This window comes from Lissotriton vulgaris, chromosome 6 (assembly GCF_964263255.1).
Source record: "Lissotriton vulgaris chromosome 6, aLisVul1.2, whole genome shotgun sequence".
Lineage (NCBI taxonomy): Eukaryota > Metazoa > Chordata > Amphibia > Caudata > Salamandridae > Lissotriton > Lissotriton vulgaris.
Window position 1 is genome coordinate 1,819,154,644 of NC_141694.1, and position 12,047 is coordinate 1,819,166,690.

A 12,047-nucleotide genomic window follows, 5' to 3' on the forward strand; every position below is an offset into this window, starting at 1 on the left:
GCACGTGGCTGGGGAATACGGGTACAGTGTGTCCTTCTACGGAAAGGGCGGTCTCTGTATTGACCAGTTTCAATCATTTTTCGAGGGTTTGCTAGGGCGGACGAGGTCACCGCCGTCTGTAGTCATAGTACATCTTGGGGGCAATGATTTGGTCACCACTGGTAGACGACTTCTCCTGGAGGCGATGCTTTCCACTGTAAGTTGGTTAGCAATGAGAGTTCCAGGGTGCACGATTGCGTGGTCCCATATGATCCCACGAAAAGTGTGGCGGGGGGCTTTTTCAGTTTCTGCTTTAAATCATTCTGTGCGGAAAATTAATAACAAAGTAAGTAGGTTGTTCCGTTCCAATGCACTGCATTCTATCGCGCATGGATGTATTAATGATGACAGTATGTACTTGGGGGATGGTGTTCATTTGTCTCGGATGGGGAATGAGTTACTCATAGGGGACTTCATAGCTTGGCTGAAGACGTTAAGCATGACCTTTAGGTAGGAGTGTGGTGGGGGGTCCGGATAGCCGGTCAACTATCCGGACCTGTGGCGGTAAGGTCATGATCGGTGAGCACTAATTGGAAGATCCCTAGGAGTGGGCGTCACCCATTACGGATGGGGGCGCTCGGGGGAGGTGGCCATTGGCCCCTCAACGGGGAGGCGGTCCCTTCTAAGGATGGGTCGCCGAAAGGAAATGGAAGGCGGTCAAGGCCCCTCCATGGATAGGAGGGGTTACAGCCCCCTCCTGGGGAATTTCCCGGGGCCAGTGCGTCTGCGACGGCAGATGTGGTAAGTTGTGTGGGGTTTGGGGGGGGGTCTACGCTACCTTCTAGATACCTCACACGAGTCCTCGTACGACCTTTAAGTGGCGTCGAGTTTTATTGGGGCCCCCGTCAAGTCAAGGGAAATTGGTAGATGCACTTGAGGTATGCCTCCGTGCCGCCCCTCTCAAGTGAGGGGGATATGTCTGGGTTAGGGATCTTGACACCGGTTACGACCTTGCCGTTGGCCCTTAAACGTTAGGATGTACAATTTCAAAAGTTAAGTAAATATTTGGTAGGATGTTAGTTCGGCTAGGAGAACCTTTGTACTAGAGGATATGTTAAGGTTAGCCAAACATCGCAATGTGGTAATGAAATTGTACATAATATGAAACTGTTTATTTTATGTTTTAATTTTGTTTCATATTTTAATAAATACGGCCCGGGAGGGTCACTCCCTCCCGTCTCCAAAAAACTTCAGAACTATTTCCGGTTTCCCATCCTTGGGGATTGTGTTGAGAGGGGGTGGCGGGTATCTCAGCCATATGGCAAGGGGCGACCAATCGGTCCCCTCGAACGTATGGCAGAGTACCACGATCCCCCCGGGAAGCCATCTTGGGCGGGAGGCGAGTCTCGGCTGGTATGCCCGAAGCGGCGTAGCCGGGGCGCGCCTTTTCCCGCCCTAGAGTGGGTTGGCCTAGACACTGACGCGGCTGGCCACGCCCTTGGGGCAGGCAGGGGCGGGTTTACGCCCGACCTGAAGACGGATAAAAGGAGGAACAAGACCAGAAAGCATCCTCTTGTTTCTGTGCTCTGAAGCTGCACATCCTCGCTGCACGTGAGCTCGAGACGGAACGAAGAGCCATTTTTGACCCACCCACCAGCCCCTGAAGACAGCGAGTGGTTTTAAATAAAGTTTGATTGATAATTCTGATTTTCGTTTACAGGTTGCGGTATTATCATGAATATTTCGAGTATGCAATAAAGAATGATCGTTTTGTGTTATGTTTTGCAAATAAAGTGATTCTGCTTTAGTGTTCATCAGTAGGCATGCTTTGAATAAAGTTGTTGTTGCTACTGTCTGTTTTATTTAGTCTTTAGTTATTTAGTTATCATTGTCGTATTTATTTTGGTCGGGCGGTAAGGTCATGATCGGTGAGCACTAATTGGAAGATCCCTAGGAGTGGGCGTCACCCATTACGGATGGGGGCGCTCGGGGGAGGTGGCCATTGGCCCCTCAACGGGGAGGCGGTCCCTTCTAAGGATGGGTCGCCGAAAGGAAATGGAAGGCGGTCAAGGCCCCTCCATGGATAGGAGGGGTTACAGCCCCCTCCTGGGGAATTTCCCGGGGCCAGTGCGTCTGCGACGGCAGATGTGGTAAGTTGTGTGGGGTTTGGGGGGGGGGTCTACGCTACCTTCTAGATACCTCACACGAGTCCTCGTATGACCTTTAAGTGGCGTCGAGTTTTATTGGGGCCCCCGTCAAGTCAAGGGAAATTGGTAGATGCACTTGAGGTATGCCTCCGTGCCGCCCCTCTCAAGTGAGGGGGATATGTCTGGGTTAGGGATCTTGACACCGGTTACGACCTTGCCGTTGGCCCTTAAACGTTAGGATGTACAATTTCAAAAGTTAAGTAAATATTTGGTAGGATGTTAGTTCGGCTAGGAGAACCTTTGTACTAGAGGATATGTTAAGGTTAGCCAAACATCGCAATGTGGTAATGAAATTGTACATAATATGAAACTGTTTATTTTATGTTTTAATTTTGTTTCATATTTTAATAAATACGGCCCGGGAGGGTCACTCCCTCCCGTCTCCAAAAAACTTCAGAACTATTTCCGGTTTCCCATCCTTGGGGATTGTGTTGAGAGGGGTGGCGGGTATCTCAGCCATATAGCCTCAGATTGTATATGTACACCAATTATAGACAAGCTAGCAACAATACCAGAGGTTTTTCATACCATAATAGAAGACACCAAAAAGTCCATTCTAAAAGAAAATGGAAATGATTATGAAAAAAGAAAAGACAAATCTGAACCTATTATGAAGACCGAAGAATTAACATCACCTAGAAAGTCGCAGACAAAATCAAATGTACGTGGCAAAAGAATATCAACAATAGATATACAATTATTGGATCAAACAAGTGAGGAAACAACCAGTATAGAAACAATGGTAGATCATGAATGCAAAGATTAGGATACCAATGGTTCCACTATGTCAAAAACCCCAAAGGAAAATATTACACAAAGCAAGAAAAAATAAAAACACTAAAAACTGTGTAATAATACAATCGGATGAAGACCCTATAAGAATCATAGATACGAAAAGAACTGATCTACGAAATGAATTACCAAAAGAAGAAAAAAAGATCTCATCAACAGCTAAGAATGGGAATAAAATGTTTTTTTCTATATTTGATCAAGAACCATCAATGGAACAAATGAGGACCCAAAAAATATAGCTATTAAATGTACTAAAACAAGTCAAATAGGGATGGAACAAAAACTAAGGAGTATAGCTAGCCCACCTCATCCTAAAGATAAACCACTAAAAGAAGAAGAAGTACAGGATAGTTCTACGATCATCTATAATTCTCATGGATGGAATGAAAGCACGCCTATAAAGGTAACAATAAAAACAAGTCAAGTCATTTAAAATATCTTTATTCGATTTAGTTAAAAATCATACAAAGAGATAAGAACATTTCATACAATATAAAAACTATTTACAATATCATACAAATCAATACATACATGGGGATAATAAAAAGGCAAATTAGGTTCATTTAGTGTTGTGCAAAGTTCAAATGCAATGATTAAACACAGTTTTAGATTGACCCGTTATTATGATGTGTTTTTTTTAGTTCAGGCTAAGTCATCTACCAGATCAATATGTTGATAAAAAAACAGAAACATATTTTAACCTCATCAGCACGGCGCAAATTCCTGCGCTGTGCTGAACGTTCCATTGGGCTTATGGACTCATGACGGAACGGTTCCGTCATGAGCACAGGCCAACCGACGCTCATGATGGAACCGTTCCGTCATGAGCATCAAAGGGGTTAAATCTAATGCAAAGGATTACACAAAAAACAGTAGAAACAAAAACAAAATTACCAAATTGGGATCAACTTGTAATTAAAAATCGGGAAGGAGTAAAACAAATTGCTTATAAAACAAAGCAATCTATGGAAACAGATAGCCAGGGCAATCAATAATCAAATGAGAAAGTGCAACTTATTTTTAAACCAGAATTCAAATCTAGAGAGAGACAAGATACATTAAATAGAGGGAATATACTTAGATTATTTAAATCAATTCCATCACTAGTTAACATTATGAATGATATGAATGAGGATATTGTCTCTATTAAGTATGGGCGGAAAATCCGTTCCGCTGGCGGATTTTGCGGATTTTCGGTAAATTCGCAATCCGCGAGATTCGCGAATTTCCCGCAAAATCCGCAAATCCGCGAGCAGCGGATTTTATGGCTTGCTCGCACTGTTCGCGTGAGTTCGCAGCTTCCCAGTTCAACTTTGCGCCCCGCGAATAAGCGCTAAATTGCAGAAATACGATCTTAGCAAAACTGAAACTACTTACCAGGTTCAAAAGTTCAAGCTCATCATTAGTAGCCATTTCCTGTAGTGCTTCCTGAGGGGCCCCTCCAGAGTTCAGTTGCCTACTTGCAACTATTATGTGACCCTGCTCTGACCCTCAGAATAGTTACACATATGCCACAAAGGTCCTGAATTACAGCTAAGGGAGACAAGCAGGAGCCAGGCTGGAAGTTCAAATCCAGTGACACATTAATCAGCCCCTAATTCATTATTGTCAGTTGGGGCAGGGCAGGTGTTGTAACTAATTTTGCAACAATGAAAGCACTTAGCAAGTGCAAAAGATCACTAATCAGGAAGCACTAAGGAAGCAGGTGCCAGCTAAAAAAATATTCTGTGACACATTAATCAGCCCCAAATTAATTCAGGTCACTTGAGGCAGGGAAGGTGTGCTTTGCTTTGCCACAATAATGTACACTGGACAACCAGAGGGTGCTGTGATTAAACACAGTTTTAGATTGACCCGTTATTATGATGTGTTTTTTTTAGTTCAGGCTAAGTCATCTACCAGATCAATATGTTGATGAAAAAACAGAAACATATTTTAACCTCATCAGCACGGCGCAAATTCCTGCGCTGTGCTGAACGTTCCATTGGGCTTATGGACTCATGACGGAACGGTTCCGTCATGAGCACAGGCCAACCGACGCTCATGATGGAACCGTTCCGTCATGAGCATCAAAGGGGTTAAATCTAATGCAAATGATGAAGATAAAAGGATTACACAAAAAACAGTAGAAACAAAAACAAAATTACCAAATTGGAATCAACTTGTTATTAAAAATCGGGAAGGAGTAAAACAAATTGCTTATAAAACAAAGCAATCTATGGAAACAGATAGCCAGGGCAATCAATAATCAAATGAGAAAGTGCAACTTATTTTTAAACCAGAATTCAAATCTAGAGGGAGACAAGATACATTAAATAGAGGGAATATACTTAGATTATTTAAATCAATTCCATCACTAGTTAACATTATGAATGATATGAATGAGGATATTGTCTCTATTAAGTATGGGCGGAAAATCCGTTCCGCTGGCGGATTTTGCGGATTTTCGGTAAATTCGCAATCCGCGAGATTCGCGAATTTCCCGCAAAATCCGCAAATCCGCGAGCAGCGGATTTTATGGCTTGCTCGCACTGTTCGCGTGAGTTCGCAGCTTCCCAGTTCAACTTTGCACCCCGCGAATAAGCGCTAAATTGCAGAAATACGATCTTAGCAAAACTGAAACTACTTACCAGGTTCAAAAGTTCAAGCTCATCATTAGTAGCCATTTCCTGTAGTGCTTCCTGAGGGGCCCCTCCAGAGTTCAGTTGCCTACTTGCAACTATTATGTGACCCTGCTCTGATCCTCAGAATAGTTACACATATGCCACAAAGGTCCTGAATTACAGCTAAGGGAGACAAGCAGGAGCCAGGCTGGAAGTTCAAATCCAGTGACACATTAATCAGCCCCTAATTCATTATTGTCAGTTGGGGCAGGGCAGGTGTTGTAACTAATTTTGCAACAATGAAATCACTTAGCAAGTGCAAAAGATCACTAATCAGGAAGCACTAAGGAAGCAGGTGCCAGCTAAAAAAATATTCTGTGACACATTAATCAGCCCCAAATTAATTCAGGTCACTTGAGGCAGGGAAGGTGTGCTTTGCTTTGCCACAATAATGTACACTGGACAACCAGAGGGTGCTGTGATGAAACAGAGGGTGGTATGGGTGAGCCAGAGGGTGGCATGTGGTGACAGAGGGTGGCAGTGATGAAGAAGAGTGTCCCAAACAGGCTGGACACCTAGAAACAACAAGTTCGCAAAACTTGCGACCGGACAGGTAAGTTCGCGTTTGCGAAATTGTACAAAAACCCTCGCGACCTGGCAGAAACCCGCGCGAACACACAAAAAAAAAATCCGCAAATTCGCGAGAATTCGCGGATTTTGCGGATTGCGAGTTCGCAAATCCGCAAAATTCGCGAACGCGAGATTTGCAAAATTCGCCCATGCTTAGTCTCTATTGAATTTATGACGGATAAGGGTAGTCTCCAGGAACCAAAATTAATTACATTAAAGCCAATGTCAATAGCAGAACAAATTTTAAATGAACATAAGACATTTAAAACACGGGTCATATCAATTAGTAAGCACGTACAAAAGGTTTATCCAACACCATTCATTAGTGAGATAGATCAGGTACAGAAGGTAAAAACCAACATGCAAATGGGAACTGTACTAAAGAATGCCCGGGGTAGATCTGCTATTACAATAGGAGTAACATCGCCGCTAAGGAAAATAGAAAAAAGTTCAGGAATAAATGAAAAATGGATTGCCCTGGCACTACATAGCAATAAGGATCAATGATGGAATATAAGCAAGTTCCCCCCAATGAATGTAAAAGAGATGGGAAAAATGACAATGTGTTCATGGAACATAAATGGTGTGGGAACAAAGATTTATAATGCACAAATAGATTCTATACCATTTCCATGCCAGATTATCCGACTGCAGGAAACATGGGAACCCCATCCTTTTATGTTAGAGGGCTATATAGGTTACTTTGAATATGCAAATAAAATCCATAAATATGGGCGTCCTAGTGGGGGGCTAGCAACATTTATTGCTAGTAACTTACAGGCTGAGCATGAGCAATTGGAATCTAATAGTACGAACATTCTAATAGTTAAATTGAAATATAAAACAATTGATCAGAAAACAAAGTCCCTAATTTTTATTAATGTATATACACATCCAACACGCAGTAGTAGAGAATCTACATGTGCAATACTTAATCATTTTATGTTGGAACAAATGTTGTATGACCCTTTAGCAGACTATATGATGACCTGGGACTTTAACCTGAATTTACTAGCACCTTTTATAAGGGATGACATCTCGCAATCACAAGATTATCAATGGTCAATCCCCCATCAGGACCTAGGAATGAAGACAAAATTGGTATACAATTTGTTAAGGATATAGAAGCAATGGGTTTGCGTATTCTTAATGGGCGATTTAAAGCGGATACTCCTCCAGCATTTACGTATATCTCACACAATGCGAGGTCAAGGATTGGTTATACAATGACATCACTCAATATCTTTCGTAACATTATCTCATATCAGCTGGAGAAATTTGCAAATAGTGACCACTGCCAGCAGATAATAACCACAAATATCAGGAGTAATACTAACCAACTATACCAAACTGTGTCGGGGTATCTTGGAACGGTAAATTACAAAAAACCTATTTGGACTGTCCAAAATAAGGATGATATGAATGAAAAAGTACAGAAACTTATAGAGAATTGCTTCAATGATAGAACAATGGAAACATAAATTGAACAGTGTGTATATTTTACCAGGAAGTTGGTTAAACCTCAATCTCAAATAAGATCGAACATAAGGAACCAAAATGAGCAACGAGATGAAAAGAAAACGTGTATAAATCTTCCATATGCAATAACACAACTAAAAAGAACTAGAAATAGGATAAGAAGAAAAATTAAAAATTCGATCAACAAGGAGGAAATCCTGTTTAAATTGAAATCTTTAAATCAAAAACTGAAGAAATTAATATAGAATGAAAAATTTCAAGAGAAACTGGAATTTTGGCCAAAATTATTCTATGCAAGTAAACAAACAAACGCAAGAGAGTTCTGGAAAATCATAAATGGACTAGTCCGACCGAACAAACTGGTGCTTTCATCAACTTTAACTGAGCAAGAATGGGTTACATTTCTCGGAAAACATCTAAATCATAATGGAACAACAATAACTGAAACTGAAACACAACTCACTAATAGACTTGACTATGAGATGGAAGAACAAATTGTAATATCAAAAGCCCAACTAATAAAAGTAATTAAGAAGCAGAAAGATGGGGCACTAGAACCAAATGGTATCCCGTCCGCTCTCTATAAAGAAAATCCAGACTTATGGTCAGGATATCTAGTATAGGTATTTAAAGAAATTAGAGAGACAGGTGTTATTCTCGAGTCATAGCGAGGATCTTTAATCTCGCCAATCTTCAAAAATGGAAACTGGGCGCTTCCGCAAAACTATAGGCTTTTCACCCTACAAGACACAGATGCTAAACTGTTTGCTGGAATATTGCTCACTCACTTAAATGAATGAGCAACAGAAAATAAGATACTGCCACCGAATCAGACTGGTTTTATTAAAGGGCTGGGAACGACGACAAACACCTTGGCATTATCTCTACTAATTGATAAATCAATCAGAACCAAACAGCCTCTGTATTTATGTTTTGTAGTTTTTAAATCTGCCTTTGATTGCGTCCAAATATATCTATTAAAGAAAAAGCTACTGGAAAAAAATATTCCAAATGAACTGTTAAAATTGATTCAACTTCTATATAGTAAAACTTGGGTTAGAGTGAGGATGGGGGATGGCCAAACATTATCAAAAGAAATCCCAGCAATTGAAGGACTAAAACAGGGATGTGCATTGGCCCCCCTCCTTTTCAATTTGTGCTTGGGAGATTTAGCAGGAAACCTGGATGAATTAAATGCACACCCTCCGAAATTAGCTGGCAAACAGATTTCTAATTTACTGTATGCAGATGATGCCATCCTTTCAAGCCATACTAAAGGTGCACTACAGCGTCTAATTGATCGAACAATCATGTGTGCAAAGGAAAATGAAATGGTCATAAATGAAACCAAAACAAAAATCATGGTGGTCACTAAGAATATAAATTTAGGACATAAAAGTAAATGGTACATGGAGAACACCCAACTGGAACAAGTTGAAGTCTACAGGTACTTGGGTGTTCTATTTGATGAGAAGGGAAACTATAATCCACAAAAAATGGATATACAAAGGAAGGCAAATGCACTAACTGCAACATTCAGGATTTTACAGAAATTGCTTGGCAGTCTTACTTATTGGCCCCTCTTGAAGATTATAGTGGCTAAACTGCTTCCGACCATCACATACGGCAGTGTAGCACTAATGGGAAAGGACACTGAATTAATAAATAATGTTGTTTCTAAAACATATAAATCTCTTTTTTACCTCCCCAATAATGCCTCACCAGCACAAATTAGATTGGAATTCGGTTTAAATAATCAGTACTATGCAAGAAAGGGTCATTTTATCAAAACCTGGAATCTGATAAAAAATGATCATGATAATCAGATATCACAGTTATTATTGCAAGAAATAAATAATAATGCATGGAATTATCTTAATGAATTGATAGAAGAGTTTGCTGTTATGCCAATCTGGAATAATACGATAAGTACTGCATCATTTAAAAAAATAGTCAATTGAACAACAAACCAACTATCGCTTGTTAATGATAAAGATAAGCTGGCAAAAATAAAACATTCATGCTCAATTCATTTATTAAATCTTTAATTCAGTTAAAAAAAAACATTAAAGAATACAGCACAATAATTATACATTCGTCATGAATTAAGGCACCGAAAGGATAAAAATAACTTGGTACAAACAAAAGAATATCTACGCAGAAAAAGGGTTAATAATGCATGGAATTATCTTAATGAATTGATAGAAGAGTTTGCTGTTATGCCAATCTGGAATAATACGATAAGTACTGCATCATTTAAAAAAATAGTCAATTGAACAACAAACCAACTATCGCTTGTTAATGATAAAGATAAGCTGGCAAAAATAAAACATTCATGCTCAATTCATTTATTAAATCTTTAATTCAGTTAAAAAAAACCATTAAAGAATACAGCACAATAATTATACATTCGTCATGAATTAAGGCACCGAAAGGATAAAAATAACTTGGTACAAACAAAAGAATATCTACGCAGAAAAAGGGTTAACTATCTGGGGCAGAGAATCTATCAGGGTATTAGAAAGCATTACAGATATAGTATAAGTTAATCGATCAGGAAATAAATTTTTAAAATTATGAATAGGTACAGTAATTAATAATTTTAAAAGACTTAAAATATACCAGGATCTAAAAAAAACTGATAAAGTGCATAGAAATCCAGATCATAGCAGTATTTAAACATTATACAAGGAGAAATAAGACTTAGATATTAAAGGAGAATTTTAGTTCATGACCATCTTACTTGGCATGCTATTGTTCAGTAAATGAGCTTTTAAAACCAGTTAATGTCTTATTAGTACGCTTCCTGATGATGCTATTACATTTTTAGGCCATATCTTTTCCTGACTATTGCCACAGCAAGAAGGAAAGGGCTCAGACTAAATACTATGGTCTGTGACGTGTCCCCCTTAAACACTCTTTCCCCGTCTTTGATTTTCCGGAACCCAAGAAGGAGGCAAATAGGTTTGATCCACTTTTTTCTGGCTAGCAGGTATGCTGGACAAAGAAATAAAACATGGGCCTCATCCTCCCTAACACCCATACCACACAGTTCGCACATATCAGTTTTAGTGTTGGCTATAGGCCCCTTGTTACACACCCAATTTGATGTTCTAGATTTAATTTGTAGAATGCCATAGCGATATTTTAAATAAAATTATTTAGCCATTGCGGGCAGAATTTCGTCCATGAAACATTAAAATTTACTTTCGATTTTTACATAAAAAAATTTAAGTGTCAATTTACCAATTTTACGATTTTTTTAAGTGCAACTATGGATATATTCCCTATACCTTTTCTACAAAAGTTTCTTTGAAAGGTGGGTGAGGGAATCAGGATCTATCCAGAAGCTATATAGGCCCAGTTTTAAAAACCAACTTTCAATGTGGACTAACCAGGCCAACCGAGTGGCATTCTTTATTTGTATTATTTCCTTTAATGCTTCTCTGTAGTCCACTAGCTCGTCAGTAGCCCATAGGCGAACCCAGTACAGCAAGGCGTATATTCAAATCCCAAATTAAGGGAATTAGAGGGGTACAACCTGGAACAGCTAGAAGTTGTCAAAAAAACTATTTTCTTGAACAGAAAAGGCATCACTTCCTACATGGCCCCACAGTTCTGCACCGTATAGAGTGGCTGATTGAGCTTTATACTTAAATAGCTCAATTGCTGGCGAGACTGCTCTAACAAAGCTATTCTTGTATTTCCTAAGTATGGGAGCTTGGTTTTGGATTTGTAATAGCCTTGATTTATCAAACTGTGGTTTCCAGTTCATTTTAGTGTCGAGGGTAATACCCAGATATTTAAAATTTGGAACTTTTTCGATCTTTTCATTATTTACATTAAAATCTTTGTTAAAAAATTTGTGAGGACTAATCGCCATAACCTTTGTTTTTGAAGAGTTAATTTCAAGGCTTTTATCCGAACAATAGGACAGAAATGTATTCAGAATGTTCTGCAAGCCTTTAGGGGTCTGTGAGATTAAAATCGTGTCATCCGCAAATAACAGTGCCGGAACGGCTTGACCACACAACTTCGGAGAGTCATGCTCGCAGCCCAAGAGGGTGTCTGGGATGTCGTTTACAAAAAGAGAGAAGAGTGTTGGTGCTATAAGGCAACCTTGCCTAACACCTCTCCTTATATATACTCTCCCCGTTAACTCTCCATTGGGTCCACACTTCAATCTTGCATAGTTTCCCTCATGCAGCCTGATCAATTGGTAAAGGATGTCCGCGGGGACACCGATGCCCCTTAGGGCTCCCCATAGTTTCCCCCTCGGGACCAGATCAAAGGCAGCCCTGAGATCCACAAAAGCAAAATATAAGTGAGAATTCCTTATATGGATGTATTTCCAAAT